General features: G+C 38.1%; 1 protein-coding gene across 13 annotated transcripts in view; it reads left to right on the top strand.

Moving 5' to 3' along the window:
* Window positions 1-23,894, top strand: part of SLC4A7 (solute carrier family 4 member 7) — a 109,038-nt gene that overhangs the window by 6,177 nt on the left and 78,967 nt on the right. The gene's annotated exons all lie outside the window — the stretch shown is intronic.

Below are 23,894 nucleotides of genomic sequence, written 5' to 3' on the forward strand. Positions count from 1 at the left end.
GGACAGAGAGAGACAGAGCATGAACGGGGGAGGGGCAGAGAGAGAGGGAGACACAGAATCGGAAACAGGCTCCAGGCTCTGAGCCATCAGCCCAGAGCCTGACGCGGGGCTCGAACTCCTGGACCGTGAGATCGTGACCTGGCTGAAGTCCGATGCTTAACCGACTGTGCCACCCAGGCGCCCCAAGACCAACTTTCTTAATCCTGTAAGAATCTAATGTATTTGCTTAAAATGGGAGCCACCTGTGTAAAAATAAGACTACAACCCCTCGTAACCGTTTCCACAGTTATTTAATAGGATTTACTTTGTGTGATATCATTAATTGTTAAACATGATCCCTTTTGAGGGTGCTTTATTTGCTTTACATCAAGGTACACTTCGTGGTGAATTCTGTGCTGTTTTTTCATTAGCTCTGGGTTCTGTCCTAGCATTTGAAATATCAGTGAGGCCACAGATAATATAGCACTTCTATTCAAAATTACTTTTAAAATAGATAAGACCATGGGGACTGTGGTCCATGCATTCCCAGACACTGGAAAATTTTACGCTTGTATGCATTCTTTGTAGGCGAGGATCAGGTAGCTTTACATCGAGATCTCAAAGGGGTTTATAATCCAAAAAATAGCTAAGGAATACGTAGTCTAAAAATTGGCTTAGCCGGTTTCTTTAACGTTCACAGTAGTCTTACATTTTGTTTAAATAGATGACAGTAATTATATATGCCCCAGTATTTGCTAAAGTTTGTTTTGTGGAATACTTCATCTATAGCAGGTTTGGCCAAAGAACTACTCTGTAGCCAGATAAGTTTGGGAAATATCACACAGTATACATTTTGGAGATTCATAATGCATAATGGTATATTAAAGGCTCTGTGAAATCCTCTAATAAATACATTAAACTTTGGGGAGAGAATGCAGCCATGTGAAGTGGAAATTTCTGATGGTTATTACAAAATATGAACAGTAGGTCACTCATCTGTTTTATTACAGGTCTAAGAAAACAAGTCCTGTGAGAGGGATAATTCACTTGGTTACAGTGGCAGGAGAGATTTGAAAAAAAAAAAAAAAGTATCACTTAAGAAGATGTTTTGGAAGCAACCTGATAGGGTCTGGTTGAATGCATTATGGTATATCCACAGAGTGGGGTACTACGGCTCTTAAAAAAAAGGTGGGGGGGAAGATGTCTTTGTACTGATGTGGCAGATCTCTAGGGTAAGTTGATGGAAAGAAGCAACGTGAGGGACAGAGGGCACTATACAGCGCCTTTTCTTTAAGGGGGATAATAAGAACATATAGTTGTATTTACTAGGATTTTTATAAATACACTGGAAAGGTAAATAAAAAAACTAACAAGAAATGGTTGCCATAGAGACTATGAGGGAACAGGACCTGAGGCAGGGGTAGGGACAAAACCAGTGTGCCCCTTTCTATGTAATTTTGGATTTTGAACCTCGCAAACATAGTAGCTATTTGGTAAAAGAGGGGATGGTTTCTTATGTCACTTTATGTCATGGGTTAACATATTTCGTGAGAGACCTATGGCTTGATATAGTCTAATATGTTATGAACTGCTTAACTTTAACTTGGAAAGGGAGTCGTGAACACATGACTCGGTAAAATCACATGCTCCGTGCCTCCTGGTGTTACCGAATGTCCGAGTCCTTTGGCACCTTTGGGTTTGCATGTTACCGATGTCCTGATTGTCCTCTCACTTTCACCTCATTTCTGTCCAGGGACTTAGACTGTGGAAGAGCCAGTAGAAGCCAGTGGGAAGACACTGAGGATGCTGTTATACATGAAATGCCTTAGGCATAGGAAAAGAGCTGTTTGGTTGTATATTTTTTTAAACTTAGAATTTTCCTTTGCAATTTTTATACTTACCTTCAATCGAGGATCATAAATGTTAAAAAAAAAAAAATCACCCAGACTAATTACAATGAATTGTTGAGATTACAGTGGTGCAGTGGCAGGGGGCACCATTCATGCTGTTTTCCTGGTTTTGCTCCAGAAGGCACCGTTTACGCGGAGAGTGGTACAGCTGCTTCCCCACAGAGCTGTGTGACCTGGAAGTGCTGTGGGAGGACAACGCTATGACGGTGCCTTCCTCACGTGGGAAGTGTTGATCCTCAGGCTGGATTGATTAATTCACTAATTAACTAATTTTAATTAGTTAAAAAAGCTAGCTAAAAATAAGACTAAAATAATTTCTGTTTAGCTAGGTTTTTCATTTTTTGAAAACTTTTTTAAAGTTTACTTATTTTGAGAGAGAGAGAGAGAGAGAGAGAGAGAGAGGAGGAGCACGAGAGGGGCAAAGAGAGAGGGAGAGAGAGAGAGAATCCTAAGCAGGGTCGGTGCTGTCAGCACAGAGCCTGATGCCGGGCTGAGTCCCAGGAACCCTGAGATCATGACCTGAGCCAAAACCAAGAGTCAGATGCCTAACCGACTGAGCCATCCTGGGGGCTCTTCTGTTGAGCCAGGTTTTAGAAGTCAGTAACTTGGAAAAGAGAATCTTTTCTTTTCTTCTCTTGAAAGTATTTTTCTATTTGAGTGTAAACCTCCGTGGCATTCCTAGACTTCCCAGCACCTGAGATGGAATAATGAAACCTCTTCCCAGTGGGCACGCTGGATAAGGAGGAGGAATGCTGTGATTCTCACGTTGGGAATCGCTAATCGAGGACTTGGGGGTTTTGTCCTTTGCTCTGGGGGCAAGGGAAGAACAGGTAACTGACTCTTTAGAGAAAGCCTGCTTTGAGCCGTGCATCTTATTAGGCATCTTTTAATCACTTATTATCCCTCTTACAGATGGGAACTCCTGGGCAGAGAGATTTTCTGAAATTTCCCAGTCCATACAATTAGTAGGAGGCTAAGCTGAGATTTGAACTCATGGTCGATGCGAAATCGCTCGTGTTCCGTATCTCATTATTCTAGAGTAATCCGTGATCCCTGTTTGTCAATGCCATTTAACATTAATCACATTAGATCATTTTACATGCATGATACTTTGAAAGCCTTAGATAATTGAGCCGAGTTTTATAGTTAACAGCTTTTATTACTGTAACTTTTGTGAATTTGTTGCTAATATTATAGAAATTAAGTATTTAAAAGAAATTTGCCTCTTTGCCTCCAGATTCAGGAAATCTGAATTTTTCTGGATCATTGTGGAATGAATCCTCCTTTAGGTCTCTTCCCGCAATTAGGTCTGTTCTGTGGTTTAACGTGTAGAAAATGTTCAGTGACTGTTCAATGAATGAATATAAGGATAATGTCATGAACGCCTAAGATTTGAAGCTGAATATGTTCCTAGTGAGTTGTTCAATCAGTCAGTTAAGAAATTATATAGCTTCTGTCTGGTGGTGTTACCATGAAGCAAAAGACTCTTACTTTGCCAGTAGAAGAAACTGTTTTTTGCCTTTGTTCTGTTGTGGTGGATGGGGGTGGGGGGGTGGAGATATTGAATAAATACAGTTTGGAGTGATCCCAGAGTAAGAGTACTTAATATTTTTTTACCCTGAGATACAATTTCAGGCAAGTGAGTGTTAAGCACGTTAAAGTGAAAATTTTATGGCTCAGTATATTTTCACAAGTTCTAAATACATTTAAATGGATTGTTGGAAAAGAGTGCATTGGTATTTTACTTGTATAGTAACACTTGTGTAATATTTGCTTTATGAAAATCTGTGACATTTCATGTATACAATTACAGAAGGACCAGTAGCAAGAAAAGGGATCTTCAAGCCCAGATACAATGTCAGCTGCTATATATATTGGTTCGAAATTGTGCTGTTTCTCTAAATTCTTTAGAATTATTACTTACATAAAAGAATTTTTGTTCTGTTCATTTGCTTTAAATTTTACGATTTTGTGGTTTGTGGGCTTTCTTCCTTCCTGGATCCCACCTTCCTGACTTCCCAGTCCACGCCTTCCTTCCTGGACCCCGCCTTCCTGACTTCCCAGTCCACCTTCCTGACTTCCCAGTCTGTGCATCCGTGTTTGCACAGGTGCCATAACTGGCCAGTGCCCTGGCTCAATAGAGTCCTTTCAGTAATATTCTGTACTTAGTTTTGTTTTGTTTATAATTGTTCCCAGATGACCTTCTAACACGTTGAGGAGGAGTTTCTTTATCCATTTATGTGCGTACCATTAGCAGTATCCTCAGGATAAGGTTCTGCTGTGAGCCTGTTTAAATCTGGGCAGTTGGCCTCCCTTTTGTTAGGAATAAGGGATTCATTCAGACCAAAATTGGCCTTTATGTGGTCTTACATTTTAGCTTATTGAACTGTTTTTATTCAGTAATAGGAAATTCACGAAATAACCACAAGTCCCAAGCCTTATTTTTAAGACAAGGTAAAATTTGGATGTAGCCTAACCTTAGACCCTGGTGTGACAAGTACACGCTTGGGTTTGAGACACACGTCGGGTTCCCATACATCGTCATCTGCCATCAGGTGGCCTTGGGCAACTAACATCTTTGAATCTCATTTTTCTCATCTATAAAATTGAAATTATAATACTTACAGGGCTTCTTCAGGATCAGGGAAAAGCATATAGTGTGCATAAAATGCTGAATGTGCCTGTGGAAACTTGTAATTAGTAACCATCGTATATTTTTATGAAATGTCTCATGTAACAGAATTCTAAAAGAATTAGTCTCCATATTGATTGAAGAAATAGAAAACAGAGTCTTAACTATCCTTAACTTCTGGCATTGAGATCTTCTAGATAGCTCTGTGGGAAGGAATTATGTATTGGGAAAAACTCAGTCCTCTTCCTGTATTTTTCCTTTTCTCTCACATGACTGCCACACTTACAACACTTCTGACGACAGATGTGTGTGTGTGTGTGTGGGGGGGGGGGGTTCCTCCTACCAGTCAATGCTGTGGCCCTAGCACAATTTAACTCCATTCTGGCACTGTCTACCGGGAGATAGCATCAGACCCCACAAGTTAAGCACTCTGACTCACAGTTGCCCCTTCTGATGTCAGTTGCCAGTCCAGGTTGTCACCTGTCCTTCTGACCGATCAGCTATACGGTGGAGGTTCCCATGACCCCTTCTTGGATTCCATTGACTTGCTAGAGCAGCTTACAGAACTCAGGAAAAGTTTGTTCACTTTTGCCAGATCATTCTGAAAGGGTATATGGTAGAGGACCCAGATGAACATCCAGATGGAGGAGATGCATAGAGCGAGGGGTGCGGCAAGGGCTGGTGGAGCTTCTGTCCATTAAGAGTGCCACTGCCACTCTCCTGGCACCTCCACCCACGTGTTTGGCCATCCAGAAACTCTCCAGATCCTGTACTTGGGGAGTTTTATGGAGGCTTCATCGCATTGGCACGACAATCATTAACTCCATTTCCAGCTTCTCTCCCTCCTCTGGAGAGTGGGTTGGGGCTGAATTCCAAGCCTCTCATCATGGCTTGGGCTTTCTGGTGACCAGCCCCCATCCAGGAGCCACCAAGAGTTACCTCGTTAGAACAAAAGACCCTACTGTCAGGCAGGAAATTCCAAGGGATTTAAGACTTCTGTGTCAGGAACCAGAGACAGAGACCAAATGTTAGAACGAAAGATGCCTCTGGTGCCTTTATCACTTACAAGATTATGAGGGATTTAGGAGCTCTGTGCCAGGAACCAGGGACAGAGACTAGTATATATTTTGTTCTGCTACCTCACAGGTTAGGTGGTGGTTTATTGCCTTAAGCACCAAACTTAAGATATTTTGACAAAACGTTTAGACGTTTAAAGCATAATACGATTTTTTGATTTAAATAATTTTAACCATTTGACAGAACATTTGAAATGTGATATGTGTGTCTCCTTTTAAAAATGAGTACTGATCACTAGTATTAGGCTGTTGTGGTCTGTTAAAATCTTATTTTAATTATTTTCTTTTGTCATTGAATTTCTTAACGTGTTTTAAAGATAACAGAGGAAGTCACAGAGTCATTTAAATGTGGGTGGGGAGGAGAAGGGTTTTGTATTGTGTCACTCTGTGATATACAAATCTTGCCTCTTCAGATGGTCTTCTGATTCTTGACTTGTTATAGATAGTTGAGGTTACTAGATTGCTTAATTCTGTTTTCAGGAGATCTTGTTGTATCTTGTTAGTGTTAGATTTTCAGAATTTAGTCTGTAGGGTATTGCAGTATAGAAGAATTTAGCACACTGCTTGGCAGAGTAGGTATGATAGTTCCTAATTGTTATTCTGCTAAGGCTCAGTGACAAGAAATTTTATGAGTTTATAGTTTCATCTTAAATTTAATTGTCATTTATATTTTTTCTGTAATCTGAAATAACAAGAATTATTTAAGTACAAGTGTACTTAATTGGATAAAGTGAGGCTTCTGAATTTTGCATATATATGTACACATGTACATATATAGGTACACATACACTCTCATATACATGAGTATGTGTTAATCTGAACCATTGGATCACTAAACAATTTAGAGATATTTAGGAATTTTCAGATTACCTGTAGCATTGAGTTTTAATGGGTTATATTAGTCAGGATACCATTCTACCACAAAAATGTGATTTCTCAAAAGGTCCTTATTGTAGGAATTTTAAGGTAATGCAGTTTGTTTTAAGGAGGTCATGTAAGGGGGCACGTGGTGGCTCAGTTGGTTAAACATCTGACTTCAGGTTCATGGGGTTGGGCTCTGTGCTGATACCTCGGAGCCTGGAGCCTGCTTTGGGTTCTGTGTCTCCTTCTCTCTGCCCCTCCCCTGCTGGTGCTCTGTCTCTGTCTCTGTCTCTCAAAAGTAAATAAATATTAAAAAAAAAAAAAAAAAAGGAGGTCATAGACCATTGTCAGTTGCATTTTTTGTTTTGTTTTGTTTTGAGATTGATGTTTTCTTACCTCCATTTTTCAAGCTACTTCAAATCTTTTTTAAAAACAGTTTTAGGGTGCCTGGATGGCTCAGTCGGTTAAGTGTCCAACTCTTGATTTTGGCTCAGGTCATGATCTCATAGTCGTAAGATCAAACCCCACGTGGGGCTCTGCGCTGAATGTGGAGCTTGCTTGGGATTCTCTCTCCCTCTCTGCCCCTCCTCAGCTCACGTGCTCGCTTTCTTTCAAGAAAAAAAAAACAGTTTTGATAGAGGTAAGATATAGATAAATAATTTTATTGATTAAAAGCCAAAACAGTATTTTACTATAATAACATAGTTGTTATAGCAACGTGTGGGCTCACCCAGAATTAGAATCATATTGGAAGTGTGTTAGGGAGAGGTGGGAGATAAGGTCAAAAAGGGAATGAGGGAAAGAATTTTCAGGTTAAATTTCATCATTTTAGATCACAATTGAAAAATACAAATTGCATGTTTTACATAATTGCATTTAATACTCAGTTTTTAGATGTTAATTAATTTTGCTATCATGTCCTAATTGCATAGAGTTAGCAATAAATGGGTTTGAAAGGTTAAGTGGTGAATATTGAGTGGATTAGCCACGAGGGATTGTTTTATACTTATGGTGCCAGTGCCTCCTCACTTCCCGTTGTGAACTTCAAACAGTTAGGGGCAGTTTGAGATTTCTAATTTGGTGGCACTGAATCTCAGATCACTGGGGGTTGCTGCATTTTCCTGCCTCTACAATAGGTAGAGGTATCTGATGGGAGAAGTAAATCATGTTCATTGAGAAAAATTTTTGTAGAGAGACAAAATGATACCATTTCAGCCTTATTTTTCAAACTGCCTCATGAGAATAACAATACATCAAAACAAATGAACATTGATAGGCTAATTTTGGTGGGACCTGTTGATTAGTGTTTGTTTAGTGTTTAATGCCTTGAATCTGGAGTAAACAGCTTTTGCTTTAGTTTGTTGTCTGAAATAAATGAACTTGACCATTGTATTTTAGATCATAGGACTAGGGCCTTTAATCAAAACTTTTTACTCATGGTGTAGATGGTGAATTAAAATGTTAATTTTTACCCTTTTTTACTTTGTCCTCCATTATTCAAAATAGTTATGAAGCTAAAACCCTGAGTAGCCTCTGCTTGTCCAGCTTCTAAAGTAGGTATGATTAAATAAAATTTAGGAAGGATATTTAATGTCAGAATATTCATTCTCTGTATCTTCTCACTGTTTTCCAAGCTGTTATGATTTATTACTGGTTTGTAAAAATAACGTATTATATTATCACAAGCATTAAAAAAAAAAAAAGTAGAAAATACCAGACAGTACAGTTGGAAAAATAATTATTTTGTGAAACTTTTGTTACATATACATACATGGATGTAAACAGATAATGTGTGTACTATATTTCCAGGGGTTACTGTTAAGAAAAAAAATTGGAAATCTGTTTTTATAAGATTAACATTTCATTACATTCTTTTGAGATTTATATATACATATGTACATACACATGTATTGTTTTTTCATTTAAAATTTTAACAAATCCAAATAAATGTCCAGATTAAACACTTATTTGATGTCTAAGTTAAAGCTACATCAAAAGGTTTTATACTGAAGAATTTAGCTTCTGGTTCCATGTACAATAAATGAGGCATAATGAGAAAGAAGTGCCTGTATGTATGTATGTATGTATGTATGTGTATATATACACACACACACAAATAAACAAATAAGTAAAATATATAAATGTTTATGATATGTAAATAGAAAGACTTTTGTTTAGTCAGTTTGACCTACATGTACCTGAGATGTTATATTATTGTTAATGAGATGATCATTTAGAAAGGACTTGTATGGAAACTCCATGGAGAAAATCTTACCTTTAATACCTTAGCAACTGAATCAGTTCCTTAGTGCTACGCATTAACTGCTTTAGGATTTTATAAGAAGCAAGATGAGCAGCATGCACTGCTCAATGACATTAAACTGTAATTTTTAGATTTTATGTGTATGTAAATACACATACTCTGAGAAGGCTTGGAGGAAAACAGGCATTATTTGTGTACAGGATAATCCTTATAGACTTAGGTTTTTTTGGAGAGGGATCTGAAGGAGAGTCCATTTGTTTCCACAGGAACCAAATTCATTGATGTAGGGAGGCATGAGTCTGATTCTATTTGATAAGCTGTAATTTATTTTTTAAAGAAATCTCTGTGCCCAACATGGGTCTTAAACTCAACCCTGAGATCAAGAGTTGCATGTGCAGCCAGGTGCCCCTATAATAAAGATTTCAAGACATTTAATAAAGATATTTTAATAAAGATATCTCTAAAAGAGTTAAATTATTGTGCAAGGACTAGACAAAATGGTCATTTTTTCACTGGATCATCATGTTGGCACCTTAGCAGTGATTTACTCATTGACCTGTGTGTTGAGTTTATTTTTTTAAAGTTTATTTTTTTTGAGAGAGAGAAAGAGAGAGAGTGCATGAGCGTGCACAGGCGAGGGGCAGAGGGAGAGGGAGAGAGAGTTCCAAGCAGGCTCCACACTGTCAGCAAGCCCAGCTCAGGGCTTGAACTCATGAACTGTGAGATCATGACTTGAGCTGAAACCAAGAGCTGGACACTTAACCAACTGAGTCATGTAGGCACACCCTGTGTGTTGAGTTTTAACTGGAAAGGTGGCTGTAGTGAAAATTTTCATATAAATTTTCATATGGTTGAAGTTTAGGCTCTTGATGAAGTTAAGTGTGTTTAGGCATGACTATCTTATGAGAGGTCCTCTAAAGCTGTTCTAGGACTGAGTTCCTTTACGAGGTATTCAAGCCTTGCCAATGTTTGAGCTTTTGACGACTGTTAGAGAAGTCTTCAGTGGACCCAATGTAGGAATTTATGTTAGTTTCTATTTTACAGTGTCATTAATGTGATATATTCCCGTAATTCTTATTCTGTGAACCTTGAGGCTCTTAATCTATCTTTCATTTTTGGTTTGTTTTCTGTTTTTGTCTATTGCCTGCACTTCCTATCCAGTTTAGAATCCATGACCCATATCTTCTGCCTCCGTTTTGTTGTTTGAGGACATTTATCATCATGTCTCTTGGTTTTTAATATTTTGGTAAATTCCTAATCCTCAGTCAGTTTACCTGTGCTGGAGATACTCAGAACAGCTGGAAAAATTAAATTACACAGCTTTATAGATGGGTACTCCTATACATTCCTGCTTCTTTCCTCTGGTTCCTCATGAAACATAGAAGATACTCCCATGTCTAATTATCTCCTGTTCTGTACAGTGGGCACATCAAACATTCTTGCTCTCTCCAGAATGTATCCTCTTGCCCCCTCAATCTTAGTAAGTAGTGCTGCTTTCTTCACAGAGACAGTAGAGGAAACCAGAAGGAGCTTCATCCACTGTTTCTTGTTGGACAGCTCAGCTAGACCTTGTGGTGTCTTACACAGGACTTAGAAAACCTTTTCTTCTGTGTTTCTTATCAATGAATGGCAAATTTGACTCAAATTTGAAAATGGGAGCATTGTCATGACTTTTCTTTCCGTCTGCCCAAACCCCAAATCCAGTGGATTCAGCATCCTGTCTCTAGTCTCCTTTCTCCAAACTTCCTTTGATCATTGCAGTTTAGGCCTCTGTCTTCTTTTGCCTGTAATAATGTAGTATCTTTCCAGTTGGCTTCCAGTGTTAAAGAAAAAGTACTGTTTTGTTAAGGAAAAAGTTTCGACACTTGCTAAAGAAGGTAAAGCAGACTGTATTTAAGGGAGACTATCCTGATACGGGTGTAGTGGCCATACAGTGGAGAAGAGAGATTGGACCCAACCCTGAGTCTAATGAGGACAAGAGGCATTTAAATCCAAGAAGTAGGGATGGGGATCAGTGGGTGGAAAGTTACTAAGAGGAAACAGCAGAGGTAAGGGGGTCCTTATTAGACCGACTCAGCAGAATCTGGGAGGGAGGACAGGGTGGTCAGGTATCCAAGGTGGTCAGACGCCAAGGATGAGGGATTTTCATTAAACTCATTTGTCAGGATTCTCACTCAAACTGGATTCTACAAGGACAGAGAGGGAACCCAAGGTCTGCTCAGAGAAGCCTGATTCAAGTTTGGTCAAAGGAGAGAGTCTTTGTCACCAGTTTCTACATTGTCACCTTGCTAGGGGATCTTGGTACCAGTGATTATAGTTCCCTTTTTAAAGCCTCTTGCTCTAAGGATGAATCTAAAACTTATCTGTGCCCTGGAAGGTCTGGCCCGTTTCCCTTTCTCTACCTTTTTTCTGCCTTGTCTGCTCTTTCCTCTTTCTTGTATTTCAACCATTGTCAAAAACGTTTAGTTATTTGAACACACTGGACTTTCTCATCTCTGGGTCTGGGTATATTAAATCCCTACTCCTAGCATCGTTCCCGACACATAGTAGGCACTCAGTAAATATCTGTTAGATGATTAAGTGAATAAAGGAATAAATGAAAGTATCTTGTAGTATGAGGATAGATATTAAAATCTCTGAAAAAAATACATAGATATCCAAATGATTGAGGTAGTGAAAAGATACACTTAAAATCACATATCCAAATGGAGAGTTTCTTAATAATGTACGGGCATTTTGGATAGTTACAATAGTGCTTTCAGTAAGATGCAAATTTGTATAAAATGAATGGAAAATCATCGCATTGAAGAAACCCTTGATCTAAAGGATGGCGCTCCCATTGCCTTAATTTAGGTTTGAACACTACCTGCTGGCTACATTATTGACTGCCTCCTCTGTCTCCTAGAATTCATGACTTAAGTCGCCATTTAAGTGAGTATGAAACCATTAACACCTGGAAAGACAAGTGACAGTAAGTGCCTTACCTATGCTGAAACCAGTTTTTTTTTTAAACCTTTCAAAATATCCATGTTTTTAAATGAAAGCAAAAAAAAAAAAAAAAAGATAAAAAAGCCCTATGTGACTTGCATCAAACCTGTCTAGAAAGGAGTATTTCGTTTTTACCGGTAAGGATCTGTTGTACACATACAAAGTTAATAATTCTGTGTGAAGAAAATTATATTTTCAAGGAGCTTAAAATTAGGTGGGAAATAGTGGTGAATACGTAAAGAATAAATTCAATTCCACTTAAATATAGAATGTAAAATTAACATAGGATGACCAGTGAAGATGGTCACATGATAGGATGGTTCTAATACCTAATATTTAATTGTTTTGTGCCAGGAACTTTTCTGAGCTCATTACCTTCATTATCTTGTTACATTGTTATGATTGATCAGTTGTAATACATACTACAGATAGAGGACACTGAGATTCAGCGAGATTAAGTAATTTGTCCAGTTTTGCCTAGCGAGTAGTAGAGCTGGGATTTGAATTGAGGTAATCTGAGTCTAGAATCTATATTCATTAATGTAATTAATGTTTTATCTGTAGCCAGAGTAAACTTGTTGACGGGTTGCATTACGTATATATAGGCACTGTTTTCCGTAGTATTTAGTGTTAATTTTATATCTAATGTAATATATGGAGATAATTTGCTGGATTAGGTCATTAATTAGAAGCTGTTTCTCAAATACATGTAAGTCATTTTCATTAATGAAATTTTATGCAGTGTTTCATTATTTAAACATGATTTTGCTTTCTGAGTCCTACTTTATTTCTTCCTTAGCCACATATTCTAATGTTGCTGTTATTTTCCAGATGCTCTGACCACTGCAACATGTACTTTTTGTCTTCCAAAGATACTATGTTTCTTGTTTGTTGTAGTTTCTTCTTTCTCTTTGTACTTGTCAGTTTATCTTTTAAAAAATTAGTATCCGGGCACCTGGGTGACTCGGTTAAGCTTCCAGCTTTTGGTTTTGGCTCAGGCTGTGATCTTACAGTTCGTGAGTTTGAGTCCCGTGTGGGGCTTTGCACTGACAGCATGGAGCCTGCTTGGGATTTCTCTCTCCCTCTCCCTCTGCCCCTCCCTGGATTGCACTCTCTCTGTCTCAAAAAATAAATAAACATTAAAAAAATTAAAAATTACTATCAAGTTAGTGAATTTTGGGAGGGAGAAGAGGTAAACCCAAACCCAGTCTTTGATCTGTCATGCTCCTTGATGACCCAAGTCATTTTTCTTTACTTCCTTGCCTTTTGTAAGCATAAAGTGAGTTACTATTGGAAGAAACCTTTATTTATTTATTTTTTTCAGATAAAAATGTGTCTTCTGGTGTGCCTGGGTGGCTCAGTCAGTTAAGCATCCGACTTTGGCTCAGGTCATGATCTCACAGTTCATGAGTTCGAGCCCTGCGTCGGACTCTGTGCTGACAGCTCAGAGCCTGGAGCCTGCTTTGGATTCTCTGTCTCCCTCTCTCTCTGCCCCTCACCTGCACCCTCTCTCTGTCTCTCTCTCTCAAAGATAAATAAATGTTAAAAAATGTGTCTTCTGTTAGAGAACAAATATGGAAAATATTGGAAGAACGTGAAATAAAATGACCATTTGTTTGAATTCAGTTGAGTTAGTTGCTGAAAATACTTAAAGTTAGATGATGTGCTTTTCAACTTGAGGATAATTGCCTGATGAATTAATTTCATTCAAATTTGGGCCATTTGGAAGATAAATATTATCTTGAATCCATAAAAGAACTAGTATCAGAGGAAATAGCAACAACCATTTGTTGTAATGGTTAGAATTTGCTAGTTTATCTGCACAACAATTAAATTTGGCAACTTTTAATCTTAGATTTTTAAACTACTACTGTTTTATAATGGACAGCTTTTACCTTAGTAAGTGAAAACAAATAGAATGGTTTTGAATATTCCAGGCAGGATTCTTTTGGTTGCCTGGGATCAGAAATCTATTTAAACTTGCTACAGTTAAAGAGATCTTTATTGCAAGTATGTAGAGTTTTTGCTGGGATCCAGGAAAAGCTGAACGCAAGCTTCAGAAAGGGAAGATGGCTTCAGAGCACAACCTCTCTAATCTTCCTGTTCCTCATCTCTGACACGTGGCTTCTTTATGCAGTGCCCCTTGAAGTCACGTGTGTCTTTTGTCCTCATCTGCTTCAATTTCCCCAGTTTTTTGTTGTCAAACTGACAGTCTCTAGTCTGGATCCTTCTAAGCAAGGTGGAGTCTATGACTTTTAATTTACCAGATTAACCAGATAACTCCCTTGTGGTGAAATGCATACAGGGACAAGTTGTGATGATTTTTCTAGTGGATTCATTCAGCCGATTGGAGGCGTTAACGTAGAGATGCTCTGTATTTCAAAAACCACTTTGAAAGGGGAAGGTTTATAGGTGAATAAGTAAGGCCTGAGGACTTGTTTTACAATGTCTTAAAGGTACACATATAAAAAGATTTCCATCCTGCCTTTATTTCTCTAAGAGCTGCTATTATTAAAACTACAGTAGGGATAGTGTATACAGTAAAATTATCCACATGACATCCTTGGGATTCCTGTACACTGAGAACAAGTACCTTTCAGTAAAACCCTTCAAGCTCAAGATGCATTTCTGTCTGTAGAGTTCATTGCTAAATGCAACTTTTATATAAGGATGAAGGCTTCACTTTATGTTCGCCTCGGTGGGCATCCATGCTGACTTCTGAGGAAGAAGCTGGTAGATTTTGTTTGTTTTACTGATCTTAAAATACTAGAGATAAGTAGTAGCTCTCAGGTGTTTCTGGAGCAGCGGTTCCTCAGTGGGTCTGCGTGTTGAGGTGTGTTTCGTCCCTTAGGACCTCTGGCGTTCCCGGAGACATTTTTGCTTATCGCAACTGGGGAGAGGGGGTTTGTGTTGCTACTGGCACCTAGTAGGGAGAAGAAGGCAGATATGCAGCTGAACAGCCTGCAGTGCACGGGACCTCCCCCTATAACAAAGAAGCATCCAGCCCCAAATGTCAGTGGTGCCCAAGTTGAGAAGCTCTGTTGTCCGGAGTCAAGGATCATAGAGCCAAAAAAAGGTTACAAGGTTCAAAAGAGACACGATTTTGGAGTTAAGCACTGGTTTTTGAATGCCTTAGGGGAAGTGAGAGAGGAGATCATTTCTACCAAAAGCCTGTGTGTAAATATATCTGAGTTTACTACATTAATCTGCATTTTGACTTTGGTAATTGTACTATATTTAAACCAGTTTTAGTTACATTTTAATTCTTACCAATCATACTACTTTTTAATTTCATAGGTATGTTTTCCTAATGGTAGTCCAAGATGAGACCTACAAGAATGAAAAATTCTTTGTAATTGACGTTTAGGAGTACTATAAATGAGTATTTTCTTAGTGCAAATATGAATTGAACTACATCTCCTTCATCCCTAGCATTTACATGTGAAGTATTAACTGAGAAAAAGATGCTTTCCCAAGAACAGTTGCTACTTTTTATGATGTATTTTTTTCTTGAAAGGTTTTTTTTTTTTTTTTTTTTTAAGATTTATTTATTTGAGTAATCTCAGTACCCAACATGGGGCTTGAACTCATGACCCGGAGATCAAGAGTCACATGCTCCACCGACTGAGCCAGCCAGGTACCCCAGAAAGTTTTTTGATAAAACAATTTTTACTTTATAGTGAAATATATTTGTGAACTAGATTCTTCAGTTCTTTAATTCTCATGAAATTGTAGATAAATCTCAAAATATTTTTAGAAACAAAATTCCTGAAAAGCTATAGGTATTTGAAATACTTAAAAAAAAAATGTGTGTGGGTGGGGGAGGTGCTGGGTGGCTCAGTTGGTTAAGCATCTGACTTCGGCTTAGGTCATGATCTCACAGTTCCTGAGTTTGAGCCCCGCATTGGACTCCGTGCCGACAGCTCAGAGCCTGGAGGCTGCTTCAGATTCTGTGTCTCCCTCTCTTTCTGCCCCTTCCCAGCTCGCACTCTGTGTCTCTTTCTCTCAAAAATAAGTAAACATTAAAAAAAAAAAAAATGACCGTAGGGTTGCCTGAGTGGCTCAGTCAGTTAAGCATCCAACTCTTGATTTTTGGCTGTCATGATCTCACAGTTCATGAGATCAAGCCCTGCATCAGGCTGTATCCTGACAGTGTGAAGCCTGTTTGGGATTTTCTCTCTCCCCCACCTCTCTCTGTCTCTCTCCCACTCATGTGCGCTCTCTCTAAAACTAAAGAAATTAAAAAAAAAAACAACAAAACGACTGTAAGTCTGCTTCACTATAACACATTGATTATTCAGTGGCATATGTAAAATGCCCATATAAAAAATATAGCTGTCATTTCCTAAATATTCTAATATGTCAATGGAACAATTTATTCAGTAGCTCTTTACCGTCTGATCTGAATGACGTTAATGTTCAGGCTTCTTAAAGCAGGTCCCACAGAAGTTTTTTCAAACCCTGAATTTACTGCCTGAAACGTGAACTCTCCATGATCATTGGACATCCTGCATGTCTGACGATCGCCACCAGATGGTGATCTTATACGTTGATAAAGCCCGATCCTTGGTGAAAACTGACTTGGTTGCCCAAATTAAGCCATGTGAACTCAGCCGTGGTATTTAGCAATGGTGAAGGGTGTGGACTCGCTATGCTTCCCTCTGAAACATGTTTTAAAATGAGGCATGTTTTCATTTGTTTTGGAGGGTTTTTTCTTTTCTTGGCTCTTCGGTTCACATTTATCTATGGGAAACCAAAGTAAAATAATATCCCCATAACTTTATTATAATACTGATGCTAATTTATTGTGTTAAAGTTTTTGCTTTTGATCGGAGTTATTTTATGGCTGTTACCACATTTCTGATAGATTTAAAGTAGTATTTCAAAGTAATTAGGTGAGTGTTTTTGTGATTCAGTACATTTTACTTACAATTCCCTAAATGAGGCATAGAAGCAACTAAAGTTGTATGTAGAACAAATAAAACTATATGTAGTTCAACTTCGGGGAAGGTGTGTGGCCTGGTGGAAAGAGCATAGGCTTTGAAGTCAGATGGCCCTGGATCGGAAAATGATCAGCTGTGTTACCTTGCAGATCTTGAGAGGATTGAAAATAAGGCTTGTAAGTGTCTCTCTGAAAAGTGCAAATGGAGGCAAATGGATGTGATTTAAAATTTTAGCTTCTGGGGCGCCTGGGTGGCGCAGTCGGTTAGGCGTCCGACTTCAGCCAGGTCACGATCTCGCGGTCTGTGGGTTCGAGCCCCGCGTCAGGCTCTGGGCTGATGGCTCAGAGCCTGGAGCCTGTTTCCGATTCTGTGTCTCCCTCTCTCTCTGACCCTCCCCCGTTCATGCTCTGTCTCTCTCTGTCCCAAAAATAAAGAAAGGGTGAAAAAAAAATTAAAAAAAAAAAAAAAAAAATTTTAGCTTCTTCCAGTGTACCCGGTGGGAACTTGGGAAAATGACTTAAGTTTTTAGAGCCTAAGTTTCTTCTTTTATATATTTGGGATAGTAATACCTCCTCCAGAAATGTTTAGGGTAGTAAATGAAAGAATGCATGTAAGGCATATAGAAAGTTTTAATAAATAATATCTGTTACTTTTGTCCTCTGATACCATACAAGCTAGTAATGACCCCAGTGTAGGTCTATGTGTAGTAAGAAATACAACTAAATTCCTGTCCATTGCTGTTAAGGGAGATTGTTCTTCCCACGTCTCTTTTTTTTTTAAGAGTTTAGGAAAATATGAGAATGTAGCAATTTAAGTTAAAGAATTTAAAACATGTTTTTCTTTTAATTAAGAAAAAATGCGGCTCCCCCCTCCCTCCCCCCCCCCCCTTTTTCCTGGGCAGATAAAGAAACTTCACTGGGTCCTTTGCTTTATGTCAGCAGCATCCTTTACATCGTTAGCCATCATGCCTGTATTGTGTTCCTCTGTGGTTGTCCTTGCCCCATCTGTAGTTTCACTTGCCATGAGGGAGGTCTAGAAGCAGATGATCCTCCTTCTGACTGTTGTCACAAGGCCAGTGCAGCCTAACACACATCATAGTGCCTCTGTCATGCACCTCTCACTTCATCTCCTCATGGGGGCATTTTATTATCTCACATCATCCCAAGAAGAAGGGTGAGTACCGTGAGATACTTTGAGGGGGACAGACTGCATTCACATAACTTATTATAGTATGTAGTTCTGATTGTTCTATTTTATCATTGTTGTTAATGTCCTGTGTGTGTAAGTTATACATAGCTATATGCACAGGAAGGACATATACAGGGTTTGGTACCATCCGTGGTTTCAGGCATCTCCTGGAGGTGTTGGAACGAATCCCCCGCTGGTCAGGGGACTGCTGTACTGGAAAAGTGACTTCACATTTGTAAAGGGAACTTAAATGCAGATTTCATGTTTTTAAAATCATTTTGATTCCTGTACAATTCTACACCACACTTAACGTTTCTAGATTTTTTTTCCCCTTTGGCTGATTAAAATTCACAATTAGAATTCTGCTTTTGTATTATTTTTTTCCTGAATTTAAGATAAAAAAACCAGTTTATGTGATTATGTAATTTTCTGACCAGGATGCTGAGAAAATGCTAGTTTCTTCCCACTGTGCCTACAAATTTATTCTTTCTCTTTAAGTTTCTATTTAAATTCTAGTATAGTTAACATACAGTGCAGTATTAGTTTCAGGTGTACGATACAGTGATTCAGCACTTCCATACAAGACCCTGTGCTCACCACAAGTGCTCTCCTTAATCCCCATCCCCTATTTTACCCATCCTCCCACCCACCTCCCACCCACCTCCCACCTGGTAACCCATCACAAATGAGCAAAGGAATAAAAAAGAGAGGCAAACCAAAAAACAGACTCTTAACTACAAATTCATTAAAAAAAAAAAAAAAAAATGGCGGGGCGCTTGGGTGGCTCAGTCGGTTAAGCCTCCGACTTCGGCTCAGGTCATGATCTCGCGGTTCGTGAGTTCGAGCCCCGCGTTGGGCTCTGTGCTGACAGCTCAGAGCCTGGAGCCTGTTTCAGATTCTGTGTCTCCCTCTCTCTCTCTGACCCTCCCCCGTTCATGTTCTGTCTCTCTCTGTCTCAAAAATAAATAAACGTTAAAAAAAATTAAAAAAAAAATGGGAATGTGTTGAGGAAAATCTTGAACCGTCTTCTGACCTTGTGAAATATGCTTTCATAATGTTACTTGCCTTCGTGTCAAAGTTGTATTTATTAAAACATGAATTGGTCATAGTTTTGAAGAATTGACTAAACTGATAATTTTTCATTTTTAGTGACTTTTTAATGTTTATTTTTGGTATTAAATTTTATGCTATATACTTATACTATATACCGTATACTTAACATCTTTAGAGAACCATGATCTTTGTTGAAACAGACCAATGTATTATCCCCTATACTTTGTCTATGTTCATAGAAACAGTTACTCACAAATATGTTTTACCCTTTGTAAAACATGAAAATGTGATCGTATTAAACATAATAATTCTGCAGTTTGCTTTTTTCTTAACATATTAATTGATATTTATTGAGTACAACCTCCTAGTTCTGTCTCATTCTTTATATTCTACTACCGTGTAATGGTAATTAACTATTTTTGTTTGTTTACTTTCAGGTTGTGTTTTGTTTTTGCTAGTTTGAACAGTAAGCATGCTTGACCTTATCTAAATATTCTGGTGCTTTTATTTCTGTGGGGTAGATACTCAGAAGTTATATTGCTGCACAAAGAATATTCTTAAAGATTAAAATAAAATGGATTCTCGCTAGCTTATTCTCCAAAAATATAAGTTGAGAAATTTATATTCCCACTGAGAATTATGAGAATGTCTGTGTCTCTTTACCTTCATCAGCTGTAGATGCTAATTACAATTTTTTTTTTTTTTTTTTGCTAATCTGATGAGTAAAATTTGCTTAACCTCTAGTGAGAGTGTCCATCTTATCATATGGTTATTGGTCATTTGTATTTTCTCTTAAGGGAATTACTTGGTTCATATTCTTTGTCCATTTTCGTATTCCTTTTACTTCTTTTTTACATCAAGAAGTTTCTGGTATTAGAGATATTTAATGCCATGTCTGTCATGTCTACATATATTTCCTTGTGTTCTACCTTGTCTCTTGTGATGTTCTTTGCTTTAGAGAAATGTTTGATTTTTCTTTTTAATGTTTGTTTAGTTTTGAGAGAGAGAGAGAGAGAGACAGAGCTTGAGCAGGGGAGGGGCAGAGAGAGAGAGGGAGATACAGAATCCGAAGCAGGCTTCAGGCTCTGAGCTGTCAGCACAGAGCCTGATTCAGGGCTCGAATTCATGAGCTGTGAGATCATGACCTGAGCTGAAGTCGGACACTCAACCGACTGAGCCACCCAGGCACCCCTACCCTTCTAATTATCTTTAATCCACCTAGAATTAATTTTTTACCTCTGGTTTGCTGTAGATAGCTGTATTTCAACAAAATGGAAAACCAAAGAAGTCTTTGCATTTAATAAATGCATTCCTTTCTGTTTCGTGACTCTCTTTTGTCTTACAAAATATTTAATATATCTATTATTTCTGTGCTGATACCATAGTCTTCATTATCATAGTTTTATAGTATACTGGAATGTTAGGCAAAGTGCTCCCCCTCCCCCAACTTTTTTCATGATTTTATTGGGAATCGATTATCTTAGAGATAGTGGAATCTTATGACTTGTATAAAGACTGAAGTCTTCAGTATTTTGCATTTTAAGGATTGCTTTTGGTATCTAGTCAATAATTTTATCATTTTTAGGCAGATTCTTTTTATTCTCATTATATTGAAGTCACATTGAAAGAGATCTACTTTTGGGGCGCCTGGGTGGCGCAGTCGGTTAAGCGTCCGACTTCAGCCAGGTCACGATCTCGCGGTCTGTGAGTTCGAGACCCGCGTCGGGCTCTGGGCTGATGGCTCAGAGCCTGGAGCCTGTTTCCGATTCTGTGTCTCCCTCTCTCTCTGCCCCTCCCCCGTTCATGCTCTGTCTCTCTCTGTCCCAAAAATAAATAAACGTTGAAAAAAAAAATTAAAAAAAAAAAAAAAAAGGAAGAGATCTACTTTAATACTTGCGAGTTTCTTGAATGTCAGAGGTTTAGTGACATTTTCATTATAATGGTCCGATCATAAATCTTGATTCTGGAACTAGATAGTAATGTTTAAGTGATCCTTATACTCTAAATGTTTTTTAACATGGATTTCAAAATTTTAGAATTCACCAGAGGACACAGCTTAGAAGGCTTATTATAAATATTGCACAGAATGTAAATGTTAATCAGTCTTGATATAAAAATAAAAATCTAATTCAAAACAGAGATATTGAAGAGATTGTACGTGAAAAAGGTGTGTGTGTGCGTGTGTGTGTATGTGTGTATGTCAGGGGAGTGGTGTGTGAAAAATCCTTGTTTTTCTTTTTGTAAAATTAGCAGATACTGCCTAAAACGATATATTATTTAAAGTTATGATGGCGACTCTCGTTATGAGAGAACAGTTACAAGATGGGAACAGAAAGTACCTCTGTCTGGTGAGTGGCTGTGGTATGCGAGGAATACTTCTTTGGGGAGTCTTGTGTTAAGACTTGATTTCTTCCACCACATAGAGGTTAATTTAATAATTTACTTCAAAATGTAGTTGCTGTGTACTCATACCGAAAAATCTTTAGGATGTATTTTAAAATTGTTATGTACGTAACAGTGACTTGTAACGTGGCTACCTTTTTTTGTAGGCATGTATATACTTCTGTTTGCATTACAGAAATGGAGACAAGGTTGAAAATGGAGCAGAGAGAACAAGGGAATAAAGGAGACTGTTTTGATTTACACAAGTGTATGGCTAAATGAAAGAAGCCTGATACAGAATAACAAATACAGTGGGATCTCACTTATTGCAGACTTATAGAAGTGGAGAGTAGAATGGATGATTGCCAGGACGAAATGAGGGGGGTGATGGTCAAAGGGTACAAAGTTTCAGTTACACAAGATGATTAAGTTCTGGATATGTGTTATACACTACACAGTAACAGCATACAGCTAACAATACTGTATTATATACTTACATTTTTTAACAGACTAAGACAAGTGTTCTTACCACACATAAACACATAATAATAATAACAATAATAATAATAATAGTAGTAGTAGTAATAGTGGTAGCAGTAATAAATTGGGGAGGTGACAGGCAAGTCTTTGGCCTTGGTGGTGGTGGTGGTTTTATGGGTGTGTGTTTATTCCCAAACTCATCAAGTTGTATGTATTTCATATGTACAGATTTCTACATGTCGACCATATCTCAGTAGATCACCTTAAAAAATAAGGATTGCTATTACATAAAACTGAAAAATCTTTAAAGAAATAGCCAGGTTAAAATTCCTGAGCTTATATATTGAGTTAATAGCTTTTTATCGAGAGTAGTGGAATAAAACTTTACCTTTCTATTTAATCTGTAAACTTGATTTTTAACATTTAATTTGAATATTGGCTTTAGTAGTGCCCAGGATACCATCACAACAGGGAGCATGTTGCAGAAATGAATCTTTTGTATTTTGATGAAGAATTAATTTTGTTTTGCAATTTTGGAAATTAAAAATCTATGTATGTGATTCCTTCTTGTCTCCCTGCGAGCTCTTAACCTTCCTTTTCTCTTCCCCTGCCCATCCTCCTCCCCCTTCTTCTACCTAAATCCCTGTGCTCAGGGTTTTATAATCCAGTTGGGGGAGACCTATGCCTGACCAGGGTTTTAAGCTCTTAAATACTAGTGGGGAGGGCCAAGATTTTCTATAGGAGGTAAATTTCAAGAGGCTATTGTAGGAATTGGTATTGAACCTGATTGTTTGCAGATGCTTTTTATTCTGGGTGTGATGTATTGAGAATTTTTGAAATCAGTTTTTCTGATTTCTATTTGCTTTTTTAAAATTTATGTTTATTTGCCAAGTATAAATCACAGAAAGGTTGAATATTTTTAAAATATGATAGGGGCGCCTGGGTGGCTCATTCGGTTGAGCGTCCGACTTCAGCTCGGGTCATGATCTCACAGTCTGTGAGTTCGAGCCCCGCATCGGGCTCTGTGCTGACAGCTCAGAGCCCGGGGCCTGTTTCAGATTCTGTGTCTCCCTCTCTCTCTAACCCTCCCCCGTTCATGCTCTGTCTCTCTCTGTCTCAAAAATAAATAAACATTAAAAAAAAAATAAAAAAAAATATGATAAATTATATGCTTTAGTGTAACTTGATGCCATTGGGGCTTCTAATTCTTAATTTGGGATAGGTCTTCAGTGAATTTAAGATTACATTTTGGGAAATAGATATTTCTATAGAAAATGCCATTTATTTGCTTTGTTAAAGTAAAGACTTTGATGGTACCGGGGAGCAAATGTGTCTATCCAAAAAGAATGTGTTTAATTTAATTGAGATTATATTTTATATGAATTTCATAGACATTTTTTCATTCATGTTCAGTTAGAATTTTGTTTTAATCATTTCTGGTTGGAAATTTTTTTCCTTACATTTCTTTTTTTTTTTTTTTTTAAATGTTTTTATTTATTTTTGAGACAGAGAGAGAGCATGAGTGGGGAAGGGGCAGAGAGAGAGGGAGACACAGAATCTGAAACAGGCTCCAGGCTCTGAGCTGTCAGCACAGAGCCTGACGCGGGGCCCGAACTCACAGAGTGTGAGATCATGACTTGAGCTGAAGTCGGACACTTAACCAACTGAGCCACCCAGGCGCCCCTTCCTTACATTTCTTTATGCATAGTTGGAGTAGAGGAAAAGCATGGGCCGAGAAAGACTAGTTTTGAATCCTAAACCTACTGCTTACCAGATCTGTGACTTTGCAGAAGTAATTTAACATCTCTGAGCTTTAGTTAGAGTTGGGAGGATTTAATGAAATATCTGAAGGTTAAATGTGCTATAGAAAAATAGGATATATGCAATCGTGTTTAGCATAGTTTTGGCACATAATAGGTGCTCAATAAGTATTTTTATTATTTTCTAGAAACCCAGAATAACAGAATGATACTTTTTAGTCTTCGTTCTTTAAAATGTTTGTTGGGGGTGCCTGGGTGACTCAACTGGGTAAGTGTCCGACTTCAGCTCAGGTCATGATCTCACAGTTCGTGAGTTCGAGTCCTAGGGCTGTTGCTGTCAGTACAGAGCCTGCTTCAGATCCTCTGTTCCCCTCTCTCT

Source organism: Puma concolor, chromosome C2 (genome assembly GCF_028749965.1).
Source record: "Puma concolor isolate L17-30 chromosome C2, mPumCon1.1.hap2, whole genome shotgun sequence".
Taxonomy (NCBI): domain Eukaryota; kingdom Metazoa; phylum Chordata; class Mammalia; order Carnivora; family Felidae; genus Puma; species Puma concolor.